The sequence below is a fragment of the Podarcis cretensis genome, assembly GCF_951804945.1.
Source record: "Podarcis cretensis genome assembly, chromosome: 7".
Lineage (NCBI taxonomy): Eukaryota > Metazoa > Chordata > Lepidosauria > Squamata > Lacertidae > Podarcis > Podarcis cretensis.
In genome coordinates this window covers 44,715,381-44,734,844 of record NC_137176.1, presented here as the reverse complement: position 1 = coordinate 44,734,844, position 19,464 = coordinate 44,715,381, and the positions used below count along the sequence as shown (strand labels likewise).

The 19,464-nt window shown below is 41.2% G+C and overlaps 1 long non-coding RNA gene across 1 annotated transcript; it reads right to left on the bottom strand.

Annotated features, from left to right (window-relative positions):
• Nucleotides 1–4,635: 4,635 nt before the first annotated feature.
• Nucleotides 4,636–17,534, bottom strand: LOC307219664. The gene is made up of 3 exons (XR_013840499.1): nucleotides 16,974–17,534; nucleotides 14,889–14,943; nucleotides 4,636–5,647 (listed from the first exon to the last, which is right to left on the bottom strand). It is a non-coding gene; the product is annotated as an uncharacterized lncRNA (long non-coding RNA).
• Nucleotides 17,535–19,464: the final 1,930 nt, after the last annotated feature.

Sequence of the window (19,464 nt, the reverse complement as noted above, 5' to 3'; positions counted from 1 at the left end):
AAATTATGCTGTCGCTCAAAGGGCACAGTTACATTTTCAACTGGTTCATTAGAATTCAGGAGGGTGTATGTGTGTGCTGACTTACAGTGGAATGCTGTATGTGCCTACTCAAAAGTAAACCTCACTAAGCTCCATAGGCGTAGCCAAGGGGAGGGGGCAGGGTGGCAGCTGCCACCCCTAAATCAAGTAAATCAATAAAAATACTTAACTAACTGAGGTTCTCCTCCCCTCCCCAACATGAAGCTTGCCCCAGCTAATATAATTCCTGGCTACACCCATGCTAAGCTCAGCAGGGCTTGCACCCAGATAAGGAAGTATAAGATTCCCTCTTAAGCTATATAACGACCCCATAATGAGACTCGGTGCATTCAACCAACCATGAATTGTAAATATTTATGAAAGTGTGCCCTTGCCTCTTGAATCCTAGAAGAACCACTTATATTTTTCAATAAGCAATGTGACTAGTGCATCACTGCTTAGAAACGAAGGGCTCATTCTATTCAAAGAGGCTGGACTTGCATTGTATAGAACAAGGACACAGGCTCATTGTAGAAACTACCAATAGATATCAGTGGCGGTTTCTTCTCCCCCCCCCCTTTTTTTTGTTAACAAAAAAATCAACCTATCTAGATGTTTTTTTAATTACAAAGAAACAGCTGCATTAACATTATAACATATAAGACAATCCATCTGAGTTAAGGTGAAAGCACAGTGTTAATTTTTAGTTCTAATTAGAATCTGAAAGCACATTTTCTACAATGCAAGGCATATGGTTTAACCTACACAAGCTATGCTAATTGTGTATTACAGTAATTATGCCTTTCTTTTAAGTATCTGTACACAAAGTATTGCTAAATTTAGTTCTCTGTCACATGCATTGAATAAGTTTTATAAAGGCTTTGGGGGGGGGGGGTGGAATGGACGAAAGAGTTACCAGTGCATATTTATTCTCTGTTGCCTTATTAAGCGAGATTTTGCAGTTCAGAGTAAAATACTCATCAATATAGGCAAATCCTATATATGAATAGTGAACTCATTATCCAAGCACATATCTTAATGTTGCCCAAACAGCTCAATTCACACACAGAAGGGCAGAGACAGCAGGAATGTGGGAACCCAGAGACCTGAAGAAGTAGGGGGGGTAGCCCCAAGGGGAAATCCAAACAACTCAATGAGAACCGAGCATGCTCAATGGCCGCAGAATGCTGAGGAGTAGGGGATGGAGGCAAGTTTGGGTGGGGGATGGAATGATTTTTCCTGAAAAAAGGCATGGCTGGTGTAAGCCCTGACACACATCAGCATGAAGCCTTTACCATAGTTCTGCTGATTAGGAACAGGAAATCCAGATCGCATAAGCATAAAGTTCCATACAGATTCAGATCAAAGGCTTTCCTTATGAAAGGCAGGCCAGCTGAAACAGACCTTCACTTGCTGGCTGGAACCCTGAACAGGATCACGGTTTGTGGCAGTTCCCTCTTATTGTTAGCTGCCTTGAGTGTGCTAATAGAAATGCTGATTCTAAATAAAATCAATAAATCTGCACATTGGATAATTATGAACTAACAAAATTATTTAATCTTCATCGGATGACCCTTGGGGTCCCTTTCCAACTCTACAATTCTATGATTCTGTGATCACCACCATCTAGATGATTTTATCTAGAGGCAATCTCCATAAACCCACATAATCGTTTATAGTGTGTAAACAGTTTTGTTTCCGTTACGCAATCCTTCCCTTGAAACGCCACAGTACAATATTGCTGGATGTGATGCCCTGGTGCTGTGGCTTGAGGGTGTTTTTGTGTGTTTCTGCCAAATATATTTGCAGTCAGAATCAAGTAAATGAAAAAGATAAGCCTTGTGAGCTTTCCCTCTCTGATTTTGACCGCAAGTGAAATTGATCAATTATGAGGATGTGTGCTGAAGCATAGATTTGGGTGATTGCATAGCCGAAAAAGGCTTCCTTATCGGTAAAGAAACTGACAATTCCTGATGGCTGCTGGGTGCGGAGAGGGATATTTTGGTATAGGACCACTGCACTGAACCTAAATGATGTATCTCACTACAAAGATGTGACTTTTAGAAGCATCACTGTGACAAATGGGTTCTATATGATTGGATCCCCTGTATACACATTAACCCATTTGTAGCACAAAAATGTAGTTTCTCTCAATCCGGAATCATTCATGCTCATCTTCAACATTCTGCTTTCAATCTAGATTGATTCTAGATCCTGCTCCCACAAGGGCGAATATGATTGCTTGATAGGCGTTTGAAAAACCTCCCCTTGACTAGGTTATGCACACCATTTCCTCCCTGCACATGTCCCAGATGAATGAGGCAAGTGGTGATTGCAATCATAGTTTACACCAGGGTTTCCCAAACTTGGGTTCCCAGCTGTTATTGGACTACAACTCCCATCTTCCTTAGCTAGCAGGACCAGTGGTCAGGGATGATGGGAACTGTAGTCCAAAAACAGCTTGAAACCTAAGTTTGGGAAACCCTGGTTTTCACCTACCCACAGGTGTAGGTGTGGATACTCTCTCTCTCTCTCATCACTGACTTCCTACCTCTGAATCTGTTTTATCGTGCACACACTGTGGGGAAATGCAGAATCAATCTGCAATGAGCTGTTATTTTCAGAATGAAACACTCTTCAAGGGCAGAAAATATGCCACTGATCTAGATTGTGTGTGGATTATGTAGAAAAAAACAAATAACCCATTCCCATTGATTCCAGAATAAAACGACATGTGTACACAGCCCTACTTCAACTATCTCTAACCTCCCAATATTCCATGGAGGGAGACAAATGCAAAATGAAACAAAAGGAGATATATAGCTACCCCATATCAACAGTGGGACCCCTTTTTCAGAGATCAAATAGGCTATCAACAATTTAGCAACTACTGTATTGTCAATCTTCAAAACCCCAATAAAATTCTTGATTCAAGTTGATAGGCGTTTGAAAAACCTCCCCTTGACTAGGTTATGCACACCATTTCCTCCCTGCACATGTCCCAGATGAATGAGGCAAGTGGTGATTGCAATCATAGTTTACACCAAGGTTTCCCATACAGTATATTTCTGAGATCAGGCTACAATCCAACTTTCAAATATTATAATAAACTCCCATCAATTTAAGAACACAGCAGAATCTTAGGTTTTTTTGAAAATGGAATCAAGATGCTATTTCCCTTTCTCTCATCTGAACGTAATATTGATAAACAGCACATAAAAAATGATGCTTCGTTCACCCAATCTGAAGGGCACCAGTGCTATCAATAAAACCATACCTTGAAAAAATCCTTACTTTAGGTTGTTTTCAATGTGTGCTCCACTAGTACAAGGTCCTTCCACCTAATATCCCCTCACTGCAGCCTCAAAATGTTTTTGACAGATCTCTCCAGCTCTCTAGAAAGGCTTTGAGAGGAGGAGGCAGAAGGAGCTGCAAGCAGGAAGGGAGGGGAGGAAGATATCTGGCACACAAACTGCCTTCTGCTTATCCAGTGTTGGACACAATCCTACAAGAGGTAACTTGAGAATAAGATGTGAAAAGTGAAATTATGAACAAGATAACTCATGATAATTTTACCCACTACTGGTCTTTGTAGGACTTAATTTATAACAATATCTACATTTGGAGAACATTTGGGTGTAAACATTTCCTTTTATTAATACTGAAGGGAGAACTTTAGTGTAGCTTAATAAGTTTCTTAAAAACACAGGTTGTGAAATAAGTATATGGCTTTCTTGCTCCTTCACAACAAATCTGGCCGGCATCTACAAATCCCACAATATAGCAGAAAAAAAACTTCAGGGTCAAATGTAAACTGATTCTTTTCATGATATTTTCCAATTTTGTCTCTTCCCCCTGCCCCTCTTAATTTACCAGCAGGTCTTCCCAGTGTATGTTGCACTGTAAGCAGCATAATTTGCTCCATTTTTACATTAAACCATTTTCAACTCAATTTGATTTTGTATTATACCTCAAGCCTCTGAATTTCTGGCTAGGGAAAGATTCCACATTCTCTCTATTTTTAATATTCTTCCATGTTATTATTTCCAGCTTTTATGTGTATAATCATACGCAGAAATGGACTTGCTTTTTATAAGGAAAAAAAGCTCTGTGATTTTGCATAATTTCCCCCCATTGCCTTTAACTTTTGTCTTTTCTCTCACAAAGGATAAGGATTTGAAAGGCAGACAGTATCCTTGGCTGATGCCTTTTAGTTGGCATTTTGTTTTCAATAGCTTTCTTTCTTCCAAACATTTTACATTCGCTGCTTGCAGCATCTCTATCCTCCACTCTTCATGATATCTCTGGAGGGTTTTGTCCAATTTTTCAGGGAAAGAATTGAAGGGTCTATCATTAGCAACACTATACACATTTCTTTGCTGAACACTCAGAGGAAAAGCTATGCAGGTTCTAAAGGGCTCAATACCCAGAGCCAGACTTCTGATATACCAGCAGACAACTGGAAGACTAGTCAGTATGGACTACATTCAAGGGGGGAATCTATTTTATAAAAAAAAATGTGGTCAGCAAAATGGAAAAGGGCTCTTCTTTTTCAAAGTGCAGCAATATGGTCAAGCTGATATAAACAATCACTTTGATAACACCACCCCAAAGTAAACTGCTCAGCCAGAATTGCTGACCCTCTTCACACAGAAATGCTTTTTGTAGGTTTAGTTTCTATTCCAGAATTCATGGATATCACAGTTTACTTGCCCTTCATCAGCTTAGTGATTAGTGAAAACCACTTTTGTATGCTTAAAGCTCCCAATCAATCATTTAACTAAGGATGAGTTCTGAGCATGTACTTGCGATCTCCAGCACCCAGTATGCCATTTTCTCTCTGGCCTCTTTAGTCAACAAGGAGAAGCATAAACCTTCAATTTCATTTATCCAAAAATCCAGTCAACATGTTCTGATCCATGTCCAGTATCCATAACAACAAAGGAAGAAGTCATGAGTGTATTCATAGCCATACAGCCCAAACCAGAATGGATGAGCATGACAATATCTACAAAGTATAGTGCGAAGTGGCCACAGGTGATGCTTACATTCCCTGCCAAAACATGCATAGTTGTACCTGTAGCTCAGGATAAGACTTCAGGCATCTGATTCAGTGGACCGTAGTCCATAAGCGTTTTTGCAATAATACAGCTTTGAGTTTGTGGGGTGCAAGACAGCCTAAATTCCTGGGTCCAATAAAGTTAGAATTAATCAAGGTTTGAGAAGTTAAACTGTGCCAAACACCCAATCCTTGGATTCAGTTTATGTTAAAAATACAAGCCAAGCCAGCCTAGTAAAGCTCGTGGAGTGTAGGTTATTAGGGGAACAAAGCCTGAGAATAGCCAAGTCATTAATTTAACAAAGGATAGGCAGATGGGCCCTCAGGAGATTCCATGCCAGGCAGCCAAATGGGTGAAGCCCTTCCCTGAGCCTTGGTTTCTAGTTAGTAAGCCAAAAGGCCAGAAGGGTGGGGTTTTGCAGGATGTCGACTTGAGGAAAATCCTTTAAGTCTGTTAGCAGTGACAGGCAGGAGGCAGGGTCACATTACAAGGCGGGCTGACTGCTTGAAGACAGCAAAAAGGAATCAAGAGAATTGCTGATTTTTGTTTTTCATTCAATGCTGCCACACCTATGGGAGAAGCAAGAGATCCTCTTGGAGTATAATGCTTTGAACTCCTCCACAGTACGCTCAGGTCATATATGTGTGTAAATAAACCCTATATCATGAAGGCTCCACAGGCTCCACATAAATATCAATACATTACAAAAACTATACACACTTGACATTACATTACATATATTACATACAAAACATACATCACCTTCATCACCACTTCTATCTACCTACCAACAAAGACACTGACATACTGTGGTTATTGACTTCTAACCAGTCTCATTGTGTAATTTTGTCAGTCTTTAATCTATGTGCATTTCATATTGCTTATTAAGTTTCTCCTTTATGATAATTACTTCCTTTCTCTCGTCTAACTTTTCTCTTTCTCTTGTCTAACTTCTCTATTTACTATGTTTATTTATACTTCTGTCAGAAGATTTGTGTTTTCTATATAGGTTTTGAGATAATCATTAAATATTGACCAATCCTTGTTAACTCTTTGTGTGGTGTTTCCTCTTAATCTCCCAGATAATTTCGCGAGCTGTGAGTATTCAATCATTTTTTTTAACCAGTCAGTTTTCGTGGGAATATTGTTACTTTTCCAATTTTTGGCTACAGTGGTACCTCGGGTTACATACGCTTCAGGTTACAGACTCTGCTAACCCAGAAATAGTGCTTCAGGTTAAGAACTTTGCTTCAGGATGAGAACAGAAATCGTGCTCCAGTGGCGCAGCAGCAGCAGGAGGCCCCATTAGCCAAATTGGTGCTTCAGGTTAAGAACAGTTTCAGGTTAAGTATGGACCTCTGGAACGAATTAAGTACTTAACTCGAGGTACCGCTGTATTAGCAACTTTGCTGCAGTGGTCGCATACATAAATATAGGTTGGGCAGTTTTTGTAATTTCTCGTGGCATAATACCAAGTAAAAAAACTCAGGTTTTTTGTTGAATGAAAATGTAAACATTTTTTAAATTTCATTATAAATAACCTCCCAGAATTCTCTAATTTTCTTGCGCTCCCACCACATGTGGACAAACGTGCCTATTCCTTCTTTACACCACCAACAGGTTTTCGGGTTCTTCTTATATATCTTTGCCAATTTGACCAGGGTAAATACCACCTATATTGAATTTTTAGTACATTTTCTCTTAAATTATAACATGGACTGAATCTAATATCTTTTTTCCATAATCATTCCCAATCACTCATAGGTATGTTATGCCTGATGTCCTGTGCCCAGCAAATCATAACTGCTTTGACCTCCTCTTCTTGCACTTCCCAATTGAGAAGGAGGTCATACATGTTGGATATAAATTTCCCTTTTGCAATTATTAATTTCTCTTCCAGTTTTTATATTTCTTTAGAAAATCCTTTTTTGTCTATCCTTACCCAAATATTCATTAATTTGAAAATATTGGAACCAATCCACTGTGCCTCATTTCCAAAGGAAACACAAACCCTGGATAAGCACAGCTGGAACCCCTGAAATCTCACACTGCTGTGGAGATTTTGATGCCGTTTAACAATACATCTGTTAGTCTTTAAGGTGCCACAAGATTATTGATGTTTTTGTTGCAAGAGCAAAATATGACTATGCCTCACCACCACCCACCCCCCAGTGATTTTAAGAAGAATGTGCATCAGTTTGAGAGAATATCTCTCTCATAGTAGAAATAATGAAAGTTTGACACGTGTTTACAGGCCACACAGAAAATAAGCACAGGACAGTAAAAGAAAAATGTCCAGAGAAGAATCTGTTGTTGCAGCTGCTGAGAGCAGGTGTCACCATTCTCTTTAGCTTAAATGTGGAGCTGTGGTAAATTGAAAGGAAAATCAGATCAGGGTAAGCCAAGTCAAGCGGCCAGATTTATTATGTCTCCTTAAATGCGCAGTTTCCTTTTTCTCCTTGGTTCCTACTTACAAATAACACAGCAAGCCTTGAACTGCCTGCTCAATCTGTTGTAGAACAAGTACACTGATATCCTACATATGCTATCTGCAAAGGATGGGCATTTACATTCCTGATCTTTGGAAAAGTACTGCTTTTTCAGAATAGTCAAACTCCATATCAAAAGCATATAGGAAAATCAGAATTTTTCTACAGATGGGATGCTATTTGCATGCCATTACAGATGCCTCCATTTGGGTGGCGGTGATGTGAGTTCAGCAACTGTCCTCATCTTAACAACTTAAGACAGAAAAATCAGCAAAAGCCATTAGACAGTCAGAAAATGCTGCTAATCAGAAAAGCAACCCATCAGTGGAACAAACTGCCTTGGGTGTTTCATCCTTTCTTACATGGTTTCAAGAAAACTAGCATCCATCAGGCATGCCCTAGATGTGGCCAGTGCTATCCTTAGATATTTTCACCTCTGAAACAAACCTCAGAAATTCTTTCTTTCTTTCTTTCTTTCTTTCTTTCTTTCTTTCTTTCTTTCTTTTCTCTCTCTCTCTCTCTCTCTCTCTCCCCTTTTAAAGAGCAAACTGAGCTGGAGGTTGCAAAATGGTATCACTATGATCTGCCTCCCAAGGCTTCACATCACTTCACTTCTTGGTAAAGCCACTTCTGATGATAGGATATTAGACTGCAAAATCTACCGTCAGGTTCTTGGTATTAGGGGCCTCATGAGCATTCACATAGCTTCTGCTTGAATGCTCATGAACAGGATCAAGATGAGTAGCTACTGATTCTCCTTCCCCAAGGTCCTGAGGTGTGGGAAGAGGCAGCAAAGGATCTTTTAGGCCTTGCAGATGCTTTTTCCCACTGTCAACTGGGGCTACCAAAAAACATCCCATTTCCACCAGGAAATTTCCCACCAGGGATTCTGGGCGAAGGGAGATGGAATGGTGATGGAGGTCTTAAACTGAACATTCGCAAAAAAAAAGCCTCAACCTTTGTGAAAATTTGATTGAGATGCTCAGAAAGGCAGAATCCTTTCAGGGCAAGTGGTGAGATGGAGCCCTACTGGGATGAAGTTCTGGCATAGTGCAGAATTCCTAGAACCTTTGGCAGAAAAAGGTTACTGTGAATTCTGTAGAGTAGGCAAAATATCCAAAGATGAATTAACAGGCTGCAAGGTAAGAAGGAGCTTGCTGGGGGTAGAGCACATGGAAACACTAAACTAACCAATATGGAGCTCTTACCAGAGTGCTTGCACCAACCTTCCTCTTGCCTCACCCCTCTCCCTCCCAATAAACAGCTGCTAGCTAGCATAGTGATTCTGCCACACCAGGTAAGCCACTTCTGATTACATCTCTTGCTCCTTTTGACCCCATCCTGATCTGCCCTGCTTTGCTATAGCACAATGCTGCACACAATGTTCTCCACTCCCCTGGGAGCTTCAGCACACATGGAGGCCATTCTCCCAGCATCTCTCTGACCTGAGGAAGTTGTGTGGCAGGCATGGCCAAACTTGGCCTTCCAGCTATTTTGGGACTACAATTCCCACGCTCCCTGACCACTGGTCCTGTTAGCTAGGGATGATGGGAATTGTAGTCCCAAAACTGCTGGAGGGCCAAGTTTGGCCATGCCTGGTCTAGAGCTACTTGAAATAAGCATAGCCCCTTTGACCAGAGCAGCTTCTCCTGGGGCAGGGAAGCAGAGCTAACTACCTGGCTTGAGCTACAGCCCTGTTTAAGGTTCAGTCTGGTGTTATTTGTTGTTGAATTTGTTCCTCTTGAAGCTCTCTGTTCTATGCCAACTCTTTGCATACTAGAATTATCACCTGCAGCAGAACAAAAAGCCAGCAAAATACAATGGAGCAGTCTAATGATTTCCCCTCAGTGAAATTTTGCTCAGACTAAGGCTGTTAACTCAGTTCCAGAATGCTCCTGCAGCTGGTGTTTGAAGCTGTTTACACAGGACATTAGCCACAATCCATATCTATCCTGTAGTTCCTTGAGAAACACTGCTGTTTCACATGTTTTCCCTCAAATCAGCTTCCATCCAATCTGAAAACATAAGCCACATTCACTTTGCAGTGAAGTTGAGGTGTGTACATTTGAGACAGCTGTTGCACATGTGCAGATGACAGCTTCATGAATAAGAGTTTGGGGCAAGGATTACAGCACGGGGAAGCCAAACAGGTAATGTGCGTCAGGTGAAGGGATCTTCCCAGTGTATTCAGTAATATGTAAATGCAGCTTGAAATGCATTGAAAACCTCTCTGCGTTTTGAGCCATTAATGTGTACATAGCCTATGGAACTTAAACTGTGGGAATCATAACAAGATGCAGAATATGCTTAGTCTCCTTTAGTCCCCTAACTTCAGAACTCAGGAGAATGCCCTGAATCCCTTTCAGCTCACTGTAACAAATTTCCTCTGTGTAGCTCAGCCTTCAACAGCCTGGTGCCCTCCAGATAGACTAAACAAAAACTTCCGTCAGCCCCAGCTAAAACAACTAAGTTGGGTAGAGCTGATGGGAGCTATAGTCCAGAACACATGAATGGTATGAGGTTAACAAAAGCTGGCACAGATTTAAGTGAATTGAGCCTAGCCAAGAATGTTCCATTATTCCATGATTATTATTGTTTGATTTCCAATGTGCCTCTTGGGGAATATGCAAGGTTGCCAGAACAGAGCCTGAAGAGATTATCTACTTCCTTATATGTCCCAAAGCAACACGCAGTATAAGGATGCAGGAATGAGCTGACAACCCTGGAAGAAATGAGTCCCCCATCAACATGGAACTACCTTGACCTTTGCAGCATCCAAATGCAATAATCATGAGCAGGAATGTAGGGACTCTGTCGATGTTTGAGGTTCTATTACTTTAGCACTTTGTGAGTAGAGTATATTTCTTTGTGTTGTTTTCTGGTTGGGGAAGGTTAGCTTGTAACCAAACAATTACATCTTTATAGCATCTCCAGTCTGCTTCCTTTTGTGTGCTCTGGGTCTGCACTGGAGTCATGAGAATCTTATAAAATCTTTCCTTAGCCCCATTAACTTGTGAAAGAGCTACGCTGTGAAACATAATTTGTTACTTTATGAACATTAAGCTGTTCCAGAAACAGATGGAGTCTGGTTCTCTGGGAGAAAAAATAGTGTTGTGATGCTCAACACAATTCTGCTAGGAAGGAAGAAAAACCTTCTGTTTCAGAGCGTTTGCTGTTTAAGCCCCCCTGGTGCATTTCAAGATGCCCCACTGATTGTGCTAATCCCTTTTCCAGAAATACCGCTTCTCGGGCTGCCTGCTCCCCAAGTAAGCATAGTCCTTGGAAAAATTATGAAGAGAATCATTCTTCTGTGTCATGAAGCTGGCAACCTGCGCTGGAGAATGGCACAGAAGCAGCTCCTTCCCCCTCCCTTCCCTTCCTACCTCAGCTACAATGTTTTCTCTTTACAAATGCAAAGGGCAATCGGGTCTCTCAGGAACCACATTGAGCCAAGCAGGAAATCCTGCTGTAGCTGCACTTATAAGGAACTACCTTTGGCTCCCCTGTTTAATATGCCCCCAAGAGGTCTTCGAAATATATTTGGGCATTGGTCACACACAAAACACACAGACACACACACACACAGTCAACATGAAAAGGAATTGCTGGGGACAAGATGGATGCATTCCGGTGGTTAGAGCAGGACTCTGGGACAGAATAAGCAAGGGCTGCCCAAGTGCAACAGACCTGGTTTGCCACATTTTGAACGAAGTGAAGCAAGACATAGTAACACCAGGATCTAAAATGACCCACCCACACCACTTCTTAGAAAGTGTAAATGTATTTTATTATCATTTCCAAATTGGTCCCTTGCCAGTATTTTGATCTCAAATTATTGGAACTTGCTTTTCCATGGCAGTATGCCAGAGTTTATCAGATGCAGGTAACAAAAAGCAGAGGAAAATCAAAATCTTTATGCAATGCAGAGGGCTGCCCTTCCAACTCTAAAATTCTATTATCTTAATGGCCTGTCTGAAAGTTTGCTACAACAACTGCTGAAAAGAGAACGATTGACTAGCTGGACCTTGGTCTGATCTACAAGGCAATTCCTGCCTGTCTTTCCTTAATAATAATGTTATTGAAAATTTTAAAGAAAACATCATATGAGTCTTTTGTTCTTGCTCTCCTTTGTAGTTTCAGTCTTTCTGGTTGCAATGAAGCTTCTACACAACAACAAAATCACTGTGTCTTATCAACACAAGCATTGCAGTGATTACTTTAACAGGATGATGGACAGTGTGTGATGTTTCCGATTATGCTGCATTTTTTTAAAAAAAGAAAAGTGTGTGAGAGAGAAAAACACAGGAATATTTCAGCCTTATTATGTGCATATAAGCAAATAGCTTGCTTGCATGAAAGTCAAACTGTGGCACCATCCGCTCCTTCCTTAGGCAAGCTATTAAAAGGTGAGATGATAGAACAAAACAACAGCTGCAACTGTAATGTCTGCACTGCTGATAGTTCCGCTGGTGTCTGTGCACTATAGTGATAGACACATTAGAAATTCTTAGTAGGGAAGGTATTTCACTTGTCTGACAATATTATTTATTCAGCAAGCAATGAGCGCTGGGAAGCACATTAGTAGTGCCAGGCATACACCTCTACAGAAAGAAAGAAAGAAAAAAACCTGTCCCTGAACGAAGTCCAAATTCTACAATCAGAATAAATTATGCAAAATGGCAATTACTTGCTTATTTTGCATAATTTATACTGCTTTCAAAGTTCATTTTTAAAAGAGTTTAGTGCATATTGGCAAAAACTAACAGGAGAAAAAGGTATGGAGGTTCTGGAGACCTGGACTTCGAGAGTAGTGATGGAGGAAGAGTGAGCTAAATGATGCATCACATGGGTACCATTTAGAGAAAGCCCCATGCTTTGGACCAGGGGTAGAGAACTGATGGTCTAAGGTCCAAGTTTGTCCAATCAGTTGTCCAAGTGGTCCATGAGGCCATTTCCCTCACCATGCCCACCTGCTTAAAAAAGAAGCGTGAACTGCTTTAAACAACTAAAATGGGTGAACAGGGGCTGCCTCAAAGCCTTTTGCAAAAGCACTCTTTGACACAGCTTCCTCCCTTTGCATTTAAAGACAAGGGAGCAGTTGCTTCAAACAGTACTTTTGCAGTTCGAAGCATTTGCAAGTCTCCCTGTGCTTCACTTTTAAATCTCCAAGATTGTCTGATAATGATGTCATGGCTACAAGGATCTGGCTCATGGAGCGAAAAAGATTCCCCATCTGTGTTTTAGACCATGAGATTTTTTTCTCTCTCTCTCACACACACACACACACCTGTAAGCCAAATCCTATGTTCTGCTGTTTTCAGTGGAACTGAGTCTCAGATAAGTGTACATAGGACTTCAGCCTACATGTGTAGTTCTAAGGCAGTATACGGTGTAAACATGTCAAACGCTCTTTAAATGTACTGCTCTTTAATATTTGCTCTTGAAAATCTCCAAGAGCAGGCCTTGAACTGCACTGCAAATCTTCCCCTGCTTCCTCCCCACCCAAGGAAACTTGAAATTCTACCCCTGCTGGAACAATAAACAATGAATTCTCGCCAATTGTTACAAAACAAACACAGCTATGTATAGTGCAGCATTTAATACAAAGCAGAAAAAGAGTGTGTTTCCACTTGTGCGCTCTTTTGCATTCATGGAATTATCCTGTCTATTTGAATCCATTGCACAGCCCACACTTCATAAAACTCTATGTGAATACTGCTATGCTCACATTTTTTGTTGAGCGAGAGCTGAGGGGGTGGTAAGAGCAGCTCTTTGAATGCTTTAATACAATGTTTGGAGGTGCCCCACTTTTCTTCCCAAACAAGAACTCAAAGCAGATAACCGCTTGGCAACAGCGGAGAACCTGCCGACCTCCAGATGTTGCTGGACTCCAACTTCCACTAGCTCCAGCTAATGGCCAGGAATGATGGGAGCTGAAGTTCAACAAAATCTGCAGGATCACTGGTTTTCCCATTCCTGTCACAGGAACTGGCACCCTTGCAAAAACTTAACAAATATGCAACCATATGTATTAAGGATTTGATTCACAATGACTAGAAATGTCAGTGCAAGGAACCTTAGGTTCCAAACTGGTGCTAGTCAGAGCTGGATTCCATAGAGACTTCTTATGGTATGCCTTAATCTAGACATCAGTGGAGTGTTGTTCAGTTTTTTCAGGCTGGTCCCTATAGTCATCAGAATGATGAGAAGATTATTGTGGTAGAAACTAGACACGTGTGAAAATGCTCCTTAAAAACATTTTGAAAAATATATTGAATTTGCCATAAGCTCATCATCACCATCTAGTGTCCCATTTGTATAATGATTTTAAAACGCACTTAAAATGTTATATTTTTAGCTGTACAGTGGTACCTCAGGTTACATACGCTTCAGGTTACATACGCTTCAGGTTACAGACTCCACTAACCCAGAAATAGTGTTTCAGGTTAAGAACTTTGCTTCAGGATGAGAACAGAAATCGTGCTCCGGCAGAGCAGTGGCAGCAGGAGGCCCCATTAGCTAAAGTGGTGCTTCAGGTTAAGAACAGTTTCAGGTTAAGTACGGACCTCCAGAACGAATTAAGTACTTAAACCGAGGTACCACTGTATAGCTGAGTCCACAGAGGGTCACAAGAGGAACAAGGGTAGACATTGTGGAACACAGGAAACTGCTGTATATACAAGGCCAGAGAGGGTTGGATCTAGAGCTTTTTCGCAGCTGGAACTCACCAGAACTCAGTTCCAGCACCTCCCAGGTGGACACCATTGCCAGTATAAGAGAACAAGGGTGAGTTCTGGCACCTCTTTTTCTAGAAAAATAGCACTGGTTGTATCTAAGTCATTGCTGGAATGGAATTACCAGTAATTGCCTTTTCTCAGAGAACTGTAAGGATTGCAGCTGAGTATCTATGACAGAGTTTTCGCCACACTGCAGTTCCCCATAACTATTATAGGGAAGCTAGGATGACTGGATGCAATAAAATGGATATAAGTTTGTAGTGCATATAAGCCTTTCCTGAATTAGACTGCCTGCCCTTCACAAAATAAACTTGGGGAAACCTTATTTCAGAAGATATATTGGGTCCCCTGTCTGTGTAAACTAGCACAGCCACCTGCAATTCCTGCTGGAGGATTATCGTCCTTTTTTCAGATGGTGCCAGCTTTATAGAACATAGAACATAATGAGGGTGTCTTCTTTTGCTACAAGGCTAGTTCACAGAACTGCACAGAGTTCCCTACTACAGCTCCAAAGCGTGTTATTTTTGAGATTTTGATCCAGCTGAGCTCTTTATATTAAAAAAAGAGAAGTTATTATCACTCACCACTGGCCTTTTGCATCCTACGTGCATGCTGTCTCCACTGGAGTGTCACATCTTCCTGAAAACGATCGTGAGAGACCAATTATATGCAAATAAATCTGTGCCTTTAAAAATACTATTAACACACAGCACTGGCCCTTTTCATCCTACCTACACTCTGCCTCCACTGAACTGACACATTTTCCTGAAAGCTGAATTTGAAGGTGGCATATTCACCACTGCTAGAGCATATGCTGCCTTTCAGCTGTTTAGGTCTTGGATTGGCAGAGCTTTAAGATAAGCATTCCAAATATTTCTTCAAGAATCCTCATCCAGGTAGATAAATATGTGCCTGATAAGCTTAAAGTCATGGTCTTTATAGCTAGAACCGTCCACATTTTTCTATAAAGTAAATGCAGGAACCCAAAGCAAATTGTAACATGAGCATTCCAGTAGCCTCATTGTAGGAAATGATTAGAAGCACAATCTTAAAATGTTTTAAAAGTCCTGGTCCCAATGGAAGAAAAAACAAACCGAAAAATACCAAAGGTGAAATTCAGTATTCTGTTGCAGCTTGCCAGATGGAATAATTCCTCCAGCCCTCCTGCCCTGTGCTATTCTAGGGGTTCTATATATGTTTAATAGATTATTGTATTGTAATATTCTGTTGGAAGCTGCCCAGAGTGGCTGGGGAAACCCAGCCAGATGGGCGGGGTATAAATAATAAATAATAAATTATTATTATTATTATTATTATTATTATTATTATTATTATTATTATTCTCTTGACACACACCCCAAATCAATTTTGTGGATGCAGGGGGCACAGGGGGTGGGGGAGAGAAAGGGGAAAGCTCCACCACACAAGCAGAAGTCCTTACACAGGGCTTCGGCTGATGGAGTGAGTTAGTTGAATCCTGTCCCAAATGATTGTTGAGGGACATTATCAGTAACCCTGAAGCAGCTCAAGTATAAAGAATGAACCCTCAAAATGGCACTGAACCTCAGATAATGAACACTGTCCAGAGTTAGGCACCGTTTGTTTGAGGAAGCTCAATATGGGGAAATTGAAGCATCACCACAGATATTTTACAATCCTAAAGGGTAGAAATGGCACTAATTCACTAAAGACTTAGAACATGATCAGCTTCTCACACTAAGCATTAGCATTAGATTCAGCTAGGGCATTTCACAATGAAAAGAGTCAGCATTCCACTCACCTTTGCAAAATAAAGCCTTTTAGCTGAACATCATTTGCTATTAATAACTCGCTCATAACCATGGCTTTGTGGTGTAGGAATTGCTAAAAAGATTATGCTGTCAAACTAGTCAACATATTCAGTTAATATTTAAGAGTGCTTGACAGGGAAACAAACTACTGCCTGAACATTGGTTGCATATTGTCTCCAGACATGGGCATCATTTGTCAGTAGATCTCACTGTCAGTAGCTTAACAGAGGGGGTATTTGTCTAATTGCCCAGTTTTGCCAAGCACACCAAGCCAGCCATGGTTTATGCTGCTGGTGGTACCATTCTTTGCATCTTTTCTTTTGAAGCTGTTTTGGCCCCCCGATGTAGACATTGTCGTTCTCTAGGAATTACAGTATATAGTTGTCATGTATCTGGGTTAATCACCTAGTGCTAGTTCTGGGAAGCAGGGAATTGGTTCAGGCTCCAGAAGGAAATGGCATGGATCTTGGTCTCTGCTTGGATTGCCTCAATGCCTGAGGATTTGCTCATAAATGAGACTTTCCATTCCCTTTTCCACACAGAGGTGATTAGGTATTTTTACCATCAATAGTTAGTGTGAGGGGACAAGAGAGTCAGAATGAGAGTTTTACAGATTTCTCCCTTATTTGTTTCTTGCTTAGCCTGTAGTCCATTATGACCATTTCTATCAGATTAATAACTGTCCATTTTAACTCTTAAAATTACCCTTCCCTTCCCTTCAATTAAGATTCCATGCCACTTTTCTACTTTGGTACTTCTTATGTTTGTTCACCTTCTTCCTATATAGGATTCTACCACACACACACACACTTTCTTATGGCTTCACCTTTTTTTATATAAACAGCTGTCTAGTATTTATAGCATTCATTCTTTTCTCACCTCCATGCCCTTTTCTTTTCCAGTCAGCAGCTACATTCTTCTTCATTCCTAATCACCCAGGCACCCCTCTTTTGGCATATCTCCATTCCTTCCCGCTTTCGTTCTTGCTCGCTACCTGCCACCCAGACTGCTTTCAGTGACCAGATGTCAAGATGGCTAGAGAAGTGCTTTTGACTGATGGGGCTCTGTAGTGATTATAGAGTGGAGCTCTGGACCTTGACTTGCACAGAAAGCTGTTTCGTTGTCTTGCTTATGCGTGTTTGTAGCACTGGTTGTTGCTGTCATCCATTTTCCTTTTCTGCACACAGTTCCATTTGGGTGAAACAATTTATCATTTCTGTTTCTATGACATTTTCTTCCCTCCTTTACTTGTGGCCTGGTCTTCAGGGCATTCTTTAATCTTCTTGTGAGGAGTCTCTCTTGCTGAAGACTCATCTACAGGTTCCAGTCAGCAGCCTTTTTCTGGGTTTCAGCGACAGGACATGACAAGTTTTATTTAGCACAGAAGCACCTCTCTCGGCAGAGTTTGCAAGCATAATCTCAGGATATATGAGTACGAGGAAAAGTCATGTAGTTCATCCCTCCATCTGACAAGACAAATAAAGGCTTCTTATGTATTTTTAATACTTTTAAAACCACACAGATATGAAATTGACCTCTTAGCTTCCTTTCCAAAATGATAATAGTAATAATGGTTGTGATGAATTATTCAAACAGATATACTTACGAAACTCTAAGTCACCACATTTATTAGCAATATATTAATATACAAGGGAAGAAAATTGAGTAGACACATCAATTTAAACTAAGCCGCTTAATCTATTTGGGATCCGCAGCTTGAGACTTTGGGTTCTTCCTACAAAAGCGGAAGTGTGTATTTCCATTGCTCCTTTTCCATCTATGGACATAATCTTGCAGGTGTATGCAGGTAAGGGTAGGAGCATCTGGCAGCTCCTATCCACAGCCCACAGAGATTGTAAAGAAATTCAAGCTTCATTTGCCTCCAGTTGATTGTTTGTACTCCCCACACTGCTATCATAGTAGATGTTACTGCCAGTGCTACTGTCATATGCTTTGAAATGGTTAGAATTGAGGAGCTGCTCAGTTCTTAGTAAGGGGATCTTGCCCAAAGCTGAATCAACCTCAGCCGTGGTGCAGACTGAAGGGCCTGAACTTGGGCATAGCAGCCGCTAGAAGATACTGTGATCCCCTCCAGACTACCATTTTATTCTGGGTATATTCTGCAAGATGTCCTTGGCACAATTAGTGGCAGCTTTATTCTGCGTTATGATTTTTTCTGTGGTTCTTCCCCAATGCTATCACATTATTGGTGCCCAGAGGGGCTATAGGCAGCAAACCTGGGACAAAAATAAGTCATAATGTCTGTAGCATATACAACAACCAATTTATGTGCAGCTGAATGACATGTGATCATGCACAAGGTGCTGAACCCAGAAGTGGCCCCCAATAGCCATGTCATGAAAAGGGGTGGAATGGGTCTGGGCAGGGCAGAGCAGAGGTGGAGCGGGCTTAAGCGTGATCTGCCGATGTGTGCGGGGGTCTGGGACAGAACCCCCTGCACAAGATGATGATTGCCTGTATAACAGTTTACAGGATTTCAGCAGGGAATAATGGAATTTAAACTGATTGGAATGAAGCAGTGTGACTACACCTAAACCTTTGCAAGCACAAAAAATAACGAAAGCAGGAAGTTGTGTGGCTGCCCCAATACCATTGTTAAAACCAGGAACAGGGGGCAGTTAAATAATTCCCCCATAATCCCAAGACCCCACCACAGCCTCTAACTAAGGCCAGGACAATGACCATTGACACAGGCATCATACACACACAACAGCAAAGAAGCTCAGAAAAGAAAACCGTAGCAATAAGTGGATACCATGTATTGCACTGTTTCCCCTTACTATCCAATATAGAATCAAATAATCACCAAAATTCAATGGTTTGACCCATTTCCCTGGTTCCAATGGCTAATGTCTCCTCTGGAAGAGGGGGACCCAGGGCTTCCCCTGCCTCCATAATCCCTAATGCATAGAGTCAGGAACACCTCACTCCTCCCCAGGGAGAGGGAAAAAGATAAGAATGGACCAGACAGATATCCCTTGATAGAGTTTGCTGAAGCCAGGTATTCACAAAGCCCAGAGGGCAAGGATAGGTGTAAATAGTTTTATTGTTCTCTTGGTGGTGGGTACTTAGAAGGTGTCAGGGAACTGAATCTGATAACGGGGATGAATGATGGACTGATGTTACTGTGCAAGATTCCCTCCTTCTTAGTGACACATTGGTGATGTATCAATAATGTATCAGGAAATGTATCATGGGAAGGGGGGAAGGTCTTAAAAGTCCATGCAACTCCATGCTCGGGGTTCCTACGCTTTGTGTGTTTGAACCTTGTTGCAACAAATAAAGATCAGGTCTACTGACCGCTGTTTTCTTTTGCTGACCAGGAGAGACCTGCAGGGAGTGGCACCCC